Raw genomic sequence first — 10,788 nt, forward strand, 5'->3', positions numbered from 1 at the left:
ATACGGTTGTCCGCTGTTAAAGTTATGCATACTATAGGCTCATTATGGACATTACTCCATCCATCCATGGCCATGCAAACTGTTTTCCCACTAAGTTCTTCTGAATAATTCTTAATCACTGAATCTTAGGCTTGATCCAAAAGAGACCCTCCAATTTGATGTCTATTAGGTGGAACATATCCTGGTCTTAGCATTTTAATCGTATTGATGTTATTAGCCTGCTGCATTGCATATACTTTTCAATCATGTAGAATAAAAAGAGAAAACAGTTATTATTAAAAAATCATTTTGATTTAAATCATGATTTTTTTACTCAGATTTAAATCGATTTAAATCATTTGATTTAAATCATTTGATTTAAATCATAACAACCCTGGTAGGAGCTAATGTTTATTCTACTCTGGTCAATTTGCTGGTACCAGACAAGCCCAGAGATTCCTCACTGATTCAGATTACCAAGATTCTGAAGCAACATTTTGACCCTGCTCCACTTGAGATCGCTGAAAGTTACAGATTTGGCACCAGAGATAGAGGTAAAGATGAATCAGTAAGTAATTATATAGTAGCTTTGAAGAAGTTATCCATTCACCGTAACTTTGGACAGTTCTTGAACCGAGCTCTAAGAGACAGGTTTGTAATAGGCCAGAATTATGAAAAAATACAGAATAAGTTAATGAACACCACTAACTTAACTTTTGAAAGTGCATGTCAGATAGCTACAAGCATGGAATTGGCTGAGAAAAACACCAGAGAATTTGTTCCCATTGCTGGTAGTGAAACAGTTGGCAGTAGTGGCTCAGTGTGTAAAGTAACTGTAGCTAAAAGGAAGAATTATGCCACAAAACAAGGAACACATGCTGATTTAAAATGTAAGAGGTGCCGAGGGAATCATGAAAGCTTTCAGTGTAAGTTCAAGAATTCAAAATGTTACAAATGTCAACGTATTGGACATATTGCTCCTGCCTGTAGAAGTGATAAAGGTAGAGTATATGCCGTTGAAGGTGGAGAGAAGGAAATGAAAAACAGTATTCATGAGAGTGTTAGTAATTTTGTATCTGATAATGATGAGAGTGCCCATGTGTTTACTATTTACACCAGTCATGAAGAGAAAGTTAAACATAGGTATAATGTGGACTTGTGTATTAATGACACACCTGTAACCATGGAAGTGGATATTGCAGCTGATTTCTCCATAATGAGTAAAGATATGTATGAGAAACTATTTGCGCATGTGCCTTTAGAAGACTCAGGTGTCAAGTTGAGAACTTATACTGGAGAGATTTTGAACACAGAAGGTAAATTAGAGTGTGAGGTAAAGTACAAAAATCAGAATTTAAAGTTGCCATTAATTATAGCTAGTTATGTGAATAGACCAACTTTGTTAGGTAAGAACTGGTTGTGTGAACTTGAGATGGACTGGAAGGAGATATTTAGTGTTAGAATGTGTAACAGTATTCCAGGTCATGAGAAATTTGCTTGAAAAATACAAGATTTTATTTGTAAAGGGACAGGATGGTATGAAGGGTTATGAAGCTCATATCACCATTGACAAAGATGTTACACCCATATATGCTAAGTCCAGACCTGTTCCTTATGCATTGAAAGGTGAGGTTGAGAAGGAATTAGACAGACTTGTGAGTGAGGGCATTATTGTGAAAACCGCCAAAAGCAATTGGGCTGCTCCAATAGTAATTGTACCTAAAGCTGATAAATCTGTTAGACTATGTGGTTATTATAAAGTTACCATTAATCAAGCTGTTGAGGATGAGCAATATCCCTAACCCACATCTCAAGATTTGTTTGCTGCACTAACAGGTGGAACCATTTTCACTAAGTTAGACTTGTCCCAAGCATTTGCTGAGGTCTCTGTTGATGCTGAAAGTCAACAGTACCTTACTATCAACACTCATAAAGGATTGTATAAGTTCAAAAGGTTGCCTTATGGTGTTAAAAGTACACCAAAGTTATTTCAGTGCATCATGGACAAAATTCTTGTGGGTCTTCCCAATGTGTTATGTTTTCAGGATGATGTCCTTATTGTTGACAGTGACATCCAAAATCATGTCAAAACCCTAGCCACAGTTTTCGAAAGATTGTTGGCACACAATGTCAGGCTCAACAAGAGCAAATGTTCATTCCTAGCTAAGAAGTAACTTATCTTGGCTACAAAGTGAATGTAGAAGGGCTGAGACCTGTAGAAGATAAAGTAGGAGCCATAATAAATTTACCTTCGCCAAAAAATGTCAGTGAATTGAAAGCTTTCCTAGGTATGATACAGTATTATTCAAAGTTCTTGAGTGGACTTTCATCAGTTTTAGCCCCTCTGCATGAACTATTAAAGTAAGGGATACCATGGAAATGGAACAGTGCAACTCAGAAGAGATCAACGCGCATGCGTGCGTAGTGTCAACAAAGGCTGTAAGAGACTGCTCCTTAAAATTCGTATTTCTGACGAATTCAGCGCGTCTACCAATCCCAGCCTGTGCAGACAACTATAGTAAGACCCAGTTATCAGCACAGTGGCATATATTTTTTTGTTACTTTTGGAGTTTGTCATTTTTTGGGGATAAAACATCTGGTCCTACCACCCGATCCCTCTGAGCAAAGTTTTTCAAGTTTGCGCATGCGCAATGTGATAGTGTGACGTCATTACCACTCCACCTGACTGCAGTGTTACCAACGTGCCCTATGCCCGCCGTTAAACGCTCCCGTTCGTTGGAAACGGCGGCAGTAGGTGACAGTGATGCTGACGACTTTCTTCTTGAAGACACGTCAAAGAAGAAGCAGAAACCTCAGAAGTCAGGGTCTCCAGCAGGGGCCACGGCTCCCCCTTGCACCCCTTCTGGGGCTGTAGAGGGTGGACTCCTGTCATCGGGGTCCCCAAGTGAGCCTACATGTGGCTCAATGACCGACCCTCCGCCGACGATGGACATAGGGGATTCCCTTTGTCTCCCTGCCCCGTCGCGCCTTCGTCGTCTCGCCTTCCCTCGGGACTTGCCTCTGAGCACACGGACGACCTGGTTCTTCCGTCACTGCTCTCCACTTCAGGACTCAACACTTCGCCTCCGCCGAGGTCCCACAGCCGTGATAGTCACCACACAAATGGACGAGACGGTACGCCTGCTCACTCAGGTGGGCTTTCCTGCTCCCCAGGGGGAGGTGATGCTGAAGTTCACCATCATCACCCCAGAAACTCGTCGTACCAAGGTAATGGTTCGCCACGTACCCTGGGAGATCCCTATCGACGATCTTCGCCCTCTTCTCCCACAACTACTGGACATGGAACGCCGCATCAACCCGGTCTCCAAACGTCCATCCAACGAACTCATCGGCTGGTGGGTGGGCCCCCTCCCCCCGAAGGTGAATGTAGGACCAATTCACAACTGTCCTCTCGACCGATTTATCGGAACCCCGAAAATCTGTGGTCGTTGCCAATCGTGGAAACACCGCACCTGGGAGTGCACGAGGATGGTCGCCTGCGGTTTCTGTGCAGGTCCTCACGACACAGTGGAATGCAAATCGAAAATTCAGAACAAAATCCCAGTTATTCCACGGTGCGTCAATTGCCATGGCAGTCACCACGCCTGGAATGCCAATTGCCCACAGCGTCCTGGCACTCGCCCGGGGAAAACTTACCTTGTACCACCGCCCTCGTCTCTGACGAAGCCCCTGTCAACCAAACCTCAATCCTATCCACCACCGCCTCTTCCATCCACCAAGGATTTCCCATTGATCTCCTCTCCTCTACCACCCCCTCCATCACCCCTACCACCCATCCTTTCTCCCCTCCCTCCCTCTCCCTACCGTTCTTGGAACAAGGTCGTTGCCGGCCCTGCCACACAGTCACCACCATCTCCTGCCCACCCGGACCCCCGCTGTCTCTCACCAGCACCACCACCTCTTACTCAACTGAACCCTCACCGTCCCTCTCCGTCGCTACCACCACCACATGCCCAGTCGGGCCCTCGGCAATCCTCGCCGCCACCTCCAGCTCATGCACAGGTACACCAAGTTGGTTCTATGGAAACAATCACTCTCCGTCTGGATCGCCACTCCAAGCAAATCAACCTTCTCTCAGCCCAACTCGACTTGTTTGTGAAAACAATTGCGACATTGCAGAAGCAACAACAACTCATTCTGGACACCCTGACCCAACAGGGGCGCACTTTGCAAGCCCTGATGACCCGCCTCCTTCCATCTCCCGAGATGGAGGATCCATCCCTCGCTCTCCCACTCCTCCCTCTCCATTTCTCTCAACAGAATTTGGTACCTCCTCTGGAGCCCTGTCTAGCCCCTCCGACTCATCTCACACCGGAGGCCGTTCCCTCCTCTTCTTACAATGGAACATCCAGGGACTTAGACCTCGCCGGACAGACCTCGCCCAGTTTGTGCTCTCCCATCAAGTAGATGTTGCTCTACTTCAGGAAACCATCACAGACGATGTTACTCCACTCCGCCTCTCTGGCTATTCTGTTTACACCCTGCCTCGGTACCGTGGGCAGGCTCGTGGCCTCCTCACCCTTGTGCGTAACACCATTCCATCTGTTCGTCTCCCTTCACCTGACTCACATGGACCCCCGTCTGAATTACTTTCTGTCTCCCTTACTCTTGGTGACCGGACCCTTCGTGTAGTCAATGTTCATTTCAAGAGTGATTCTCTGGACCCCCAGGTTCTTCACGACCTCCATGATGGGGTTCCCACTATTGTTCTTGGCGACTTTAATGCCCGCCATCCCACTCTTACTCCGGATCATCCCACTCCATGTACCCTTAATGGATCACATCTCTCACAGTTTCTTAATGGGGATGATGATGTTCGCTTTCTTTGTCCTGACGATCCTACTCGCCTCCCCCATAGTTTCCTTGATGTTGGCTTACTATTGAACGGTCATACTTCCTTTCATCCTACCGTCTGCACCGAGCCTGCTCTGTATAGTGACCATCTTGCCGTTACTACCCATCTCAGGCTCTCCTTCTCTGCCCCGACATCAACTCCTTATCGATCCCCTCGCCTTCGTCTCACACAAGATGCTGTTCCTCCCTTTACCCAATACCTTTCTACCTGGGCGGATTCCTATGTTGTCCCTCAGTCCCTTGACTCTGTCAATCGCGCTACCCCTCCACGCCCTCCCCGTCACCCCAGAAGTGCCACCAACTACTGGTATCGTATCCCTGCCATGAGACATCTCCGGCAGGTAACCCGTGATCTCCACTCTGCCATACGGAGGTCTCGGTCTCCAGAGGACTGGGAAGACTTCAAAAATTGGTGCTCCTTTGCAACTCAGGAGCGCCGTCGGATACGTGAGGCGGACTGGCTATCCTTCACGGGATCTCTATCGTTCCAGTCGTCACCCTCTTATGTATGGAATCGGATTAATGCTATACGGGGTACTCGACGGAGGCCTCCTCCCCACCCTGACCCCGCCTCCCTTGCCTGCTCTTTAATGGAGGACTGGGCACGAGCTTCCTCCCCTGAGGCACTTCCAGATCCAATGCAGGAGGCAGTGCAGGCCCGCATCGATGCGTCTGAGCCTGTTGTTCGTGCTGCTCTTACCTCCCCTGCCCCCACTGATCATCCCATCACACAGTTCGAGCTTGACAGTGCTCGTCGCTCTAGAAAAGACACCTCTCCTGGGGATGATCAGATAACCTACTCCGTCCTCAACGCCTGTACTAATATTCCTAACGGCCCCTTGCTTGCTCTCTACAATATGTCTTATGAACATGGGGTTCTCCCGTCCAACTGGAAAAATGCCACTATTATCCCCATCCCTAAGCCGGGAGATCCTGGGAAATATCGACCCATTAGTCTTACCTCCTGTGTTTGCAAGATGATGGAGAGGGTACTCCATCGTCGCCTTCTTCACACCATAGGCGGCTTCCACAACTCCCTCAATGGTTTCATTCAACATCGCAGCACAGCACACTCCATTGCTTCCTTTTATTGCAATCAGACTGCCCGCGTCTCCGTCTTCCTTGATATCAAGGGAGCCTTTGATACGGCTCAGCCTGCCCTCATTTTAGCTGAACTTGCACGGTTAGGGGTTAAAGGGAGACTTCTACAATGGATCGCCTCTTACCTCACTGGACGTCAGGCCCGGGTTCGCGTTGAAGGCTCTATGTCTCCTGTTCAAGAAATGAACCTCGGCACCCCTCAAGGTGGAGTCCTGAGTCCCACCTTGTTTAACACTCTCATGCACTCCATTGCATCACTCCCGTGGCCGACAGAAGTTGTCCACTCAGGATATGCCGACGATGTCCTCCTCCAAGCCCCTGACTACCTCAGCATGCAGGAAGCCCTTGATCTGGTCTCCAGAGAGTGTGATTCACTTGGTTTCCTTCTTTCAACTGCGAAAACAAAAGCCATGTGGCACGGTCGTGTTGTACCTCCACCCCTTTTCTTATCAGGAACGCCCTTGGACTGGGTTAATGAGACAAAATACCTGGGTGTGTATGTAACTCGCACACGTTGTCAGATCCCTGAAGTCCGCTATCTTCGAGACATATGTTTTCGGCGTCTCGCTCCCCTCTCTACCATGTGCAGGGGTTCCCTTGGTGCCAGCATCCCTGTACTTCTCACCATGTACAAGTCTTTTGTTCGTTCCTGTGTCGACTACGCCGCCCCTGCCCTCGTCAACATTAGTCGGACTGCTGTCAACCGTCTCGAAGTTATCCAGAGGAAAGCTGCTCGTATCATCCTTGGGGCTCCTCAGTGGACACGCTCTACTTCTCTATATAACGAACTTGGTCTTTCCCCCTTACAGGATCGTGTCCAGGAGTTTTACCTAAAAACTGCCGTTTCCATTCTACGGGATCCTAGGGGCAACTATGTCCAAACCAACTTGACTACTGCTGTTCGAGACCGACCTCCATCTAGAAGACAGTGGCGAGGGTCACTCATCCGAGCCCTTCAGGAACACGACCTCCTGCCTGATATTGTTGTCACCCCTGCTGTTGGTTCGTCTCCTTCTCCCTGGCTGGATTTTCAACCTGAAGTGATTGCCCTCGGTGGACCGCTCCCGAAATCCCAGGTGAACCCTGTTATTCTCTGCAAATACCACCTCTCCAGGATCGCTCACTGGTCCCCAGGTAGGGTCGTCCTCTACACTGATGGTTCTGTTGACCCCGCTACAGGTAGGGCCGGGGCTGGTGTCTACATCTCCCGTCCTCATGCCCCTGAGCCTATCAAACTGTCTCTCAGAGTTTCTGACGGGGCATCCTCCACTCAGGCTGAACTAATAGCCCTCCTTGCTGCCCTTCTCGCTGAGGAAGAAGCAGATGGTTTCTGCCCCTTGCTTGTCTGCTGCGATTCCAGGTCTGCTCTCGACGGGATCGCATTTGGATCTGGGGAAAATAAGGACCTCATCCTCCGAATACGAGGGTTAACATCCACACTTCAGGATGAAGGCCGTCCTGTGACATTCCTATGGATACCTAGTCATGTCGGTATCTTGGGGAATGCGGTGGCGAGGCGACGCGCGGGCTGTACGTAAGGCACACCTGACTACGTTGTTCCTCCCAATCACAACTCACGAAACTACGAAGATTCAGCAAAATGGATACCAAAATTCAACTACATCTATACAAAGCACGTCCGCTCCCTCACCTAGAGTATCCACCAATACCACTCCAACACGAGCAGCAAATCCAGCCAAACTTAAACTTCAATCAATACAAAACAAAGCTATCCGTAGAGCATCAAAGCAACTCCCGCCATACACCACAAAATACAAGAACTTCACGGTTATTTAATATCGAACCACTGAACATACGTACACACAGCCAAGCACAGAGAATATGGAGCAAACTTGAAGAGATGGAGGACCCATTATTCTCCCAGTTAAAAGAAAGACTACTAAAACGCACAGCTGGTTGGCCAGGAGTCTCCATGCTGACATAGTGGAACAAGACCCACTTTACACATATATCTGTATGTGAACAAATGACACCACCATCCAACAAACATAAATTCACCCTAATAATGAATACCTAGCTAGCTTAGCTTCCTCCCTCACCTTCCTCCTTGATGGGACAGGCGTGTCTGCGTGTGGCCACCACCCACATTTCATCCTCTCCAGGTGGACAGCCCACCTGCTATCTATCCTCCCACTTTTCTTCCCGTTCTATGCTTTCTTCTCTCTCTTCTCTTCTTTCCCAGTGCAAAGTCATTTGCCACTTTACTTCATTATCATCATCATCATCAGCAGTGGGCGTAGCTAGAGTGTGTGCCTCCAGGCGGCCCTTGAGTTTGCCAGCCCCCCGTGCCACAAAAATACATATTGCACAGTGACTCACTCATTATATATATATATATATATATATATATATATATATATATATATATATAAATAGTTTGTGTACCATTATATTTTTCTTTCACATACTCAAATATAGTATGCTTTAAATACACACCAACATACTTAAACTTTATAGTTTTTTTTTTTTAGTTTTATCCTCTTATGCTGGTAGGCTTTTAGGCGCTTGGGCGATGGGTCACGTCTCTGATTACTTTTCCTTTTCATTTATCTTCTTCACCAAAAGATCGGCTCTTCGCCTCCGGGCGATCGGTCACGTCTCTGTCACGCACTGTTGGCAAATACTCATGCAGCTCCTGAATGTACCTGAACCCGCTCAGTGTTGGTCAAGTTCTGACCTAACACCTGACCCCACACATGGGCTCACTGGCACTTGTTTGAAGTTGTTTTCTTAATCCTCAACAGGTTACAGGTTGTGTGTGTGGCGGGGAGGGGTGGGGCGCATAGCAGAGGGTTAGCTCATGACGTGGCCGTGATGATGTGGGTCAGGTGTTAGGTCAGACACGACAAGGATTAACTTGCCGCCGATACAAGGGATGGATTAACGTCTCCAGTAGCTGCAGATATGGGTGATGAGCAGACCCAAAGTGTGCCGCCCGGGGCGGACCGCCCCCTGCCCCCCCTAGCTACGATAGTGATCATCAGGAGACCACTGACGTACTGGACCAGCAAGACCTCACAGCGCCTCACCAACCAGTTCCCCAGAAAGCTCCTCTCCCCCGACCTCTGAGCAAACTACTCATCTCCTTGTAACCTTAGCACTGTACAACAATATATATATATATATATATATATATATATATATATATATATATATATATATATATATATATGATCGGACGAAAACAAGCATGCTCCTCCTTTTCTCCGAGTAACCCCGCACCGTCAACCACAACAAACCCATTCCCCATAGCGAGCATGAGTAGAGTTGAGGTCACACTCTCTACCGTTTCCATCCACTCCATGATTACGCTCATTATCCCAACCACAGAACTATCAGTCACGAAATAAAAATAACTACGCTCTGCTACCATTTGTAACCGGTCGGAATTTGCTGGACTTTAATTTCTCACTTGACTTGGGGTTTATTAAAATTTAATAGATGGTAAAGGCAGTGGAAGCGCCTTGAAAAATCGAACCAGCACAAGAACATAAATCTACTACACAAAATGAACTGTCCGTGACCCGTGGAAGGATAGCGTCTGTGACTGGGATGAATGAGACACACTGTAAAATTGAACCTTATATTCCTCAACACTACAAACACAATCAAATAATGGTACACCAATATCGCACCTCTTAACCTTAAACTTTAACCACTACTCTGGGAATAAAAGTTATACATGACATAGAAATTATTAGAAACACAGGCAACAATAAATTTAAAGTATTAGAAATGTTAATTACATATGAACAGGCCTTAAGGGCTTTCTAAAAATAATATCAGTCACTTAGGAAAATGGTACTAAAAAATAAGAAATTAAATATCCCACAATGAATAGGCCTAAGGGTCTTCAACAAAATAATATCAGTCACTGAGAATGGTAATAAAAGATAAGAAATTAAATATTCTACAATGAATAGGCCTAAGGGCTTTCCGCAAAATAATATCACTCAACAAAATTATAGCACCCCAACAGGTGTACACTTCCTAACCTAACCTAACCACTGCTCTGGAACAAGGTTATACCTGAGATCAGAATTATGAAGAATTAGAGGCATTAAAGAATCAAATCACAGTATCACTCTGGTTCCACTTACTGGCACAAACATTCAAACACTACTATCAAAATTATTTAAAAATATTAAACTACACACGTCAAGATAATATCAGTCTGAGGAATGGTGTGCTTACATGATAAGGAAGATAAAATGTTCTCTAGGTATCTCCTAGAGTCCTAGACTCACGGTCTCAGTGTGTGACCATTAATATACTCAGATAGCCTCAGCGTACTCTGGCGTCCATGGGCAGGAAGAGTGAGCCAATCAGACCTTGCGCAGTTGAGAAACTTTAGCTTCCGTTAGCAAGAGGGTTTCACTAGCTGCTCGGGACATGTGGGGTTGTGCACGGGTGGTAGAACTGATCACCCTGCTGATGCTGGTCCGTGTCGTGTTAGTTGTTGGGAGCACTCGTTCACTCAAGATCCTTTGCTACCCCGCTAAACAGTGACAGGCCTACACTGATCGGTCAATGGCGACAATCGCCACCCTCAATCATCAACGGCAGTCAATCTCTCGCAGTCAACTCCGGTCAACTCCAGTCAAGTGGGTTCTGGCCAGGAAACACAAATGAACTCACTGTTAGCTCTAGTTTACTTTATCACTGCCCTATCTAACCCTGTCTGAATCTGATGAGACTTACTTGTTATACTGCAATAGCGCTGCACAGGTGACTAGGCCACGTGGCTATTTCTGATGGACCCAGCGGAACGTCTTGTCTGTGTGAATGCTCTCCGGAACTGGCCTAGCCAGC

The sequence above is a fragment of the Homarus americanus genome, unplaced genomic scaffold (assembly GCF_018991925.1).
Source record: "Homarus americanus isolate GMGI-L3 unplaced genomic scaffold, GMGI_Hamer_2.0 scaffold31037, whole genome shotgun sequence".
Classification (NCBI taxonomy): Eukaryota; Metazoa; Arthropoda; class Malacostraca; order Decapoda; family Nephropidae; genus Homarus; species Homarus americanus.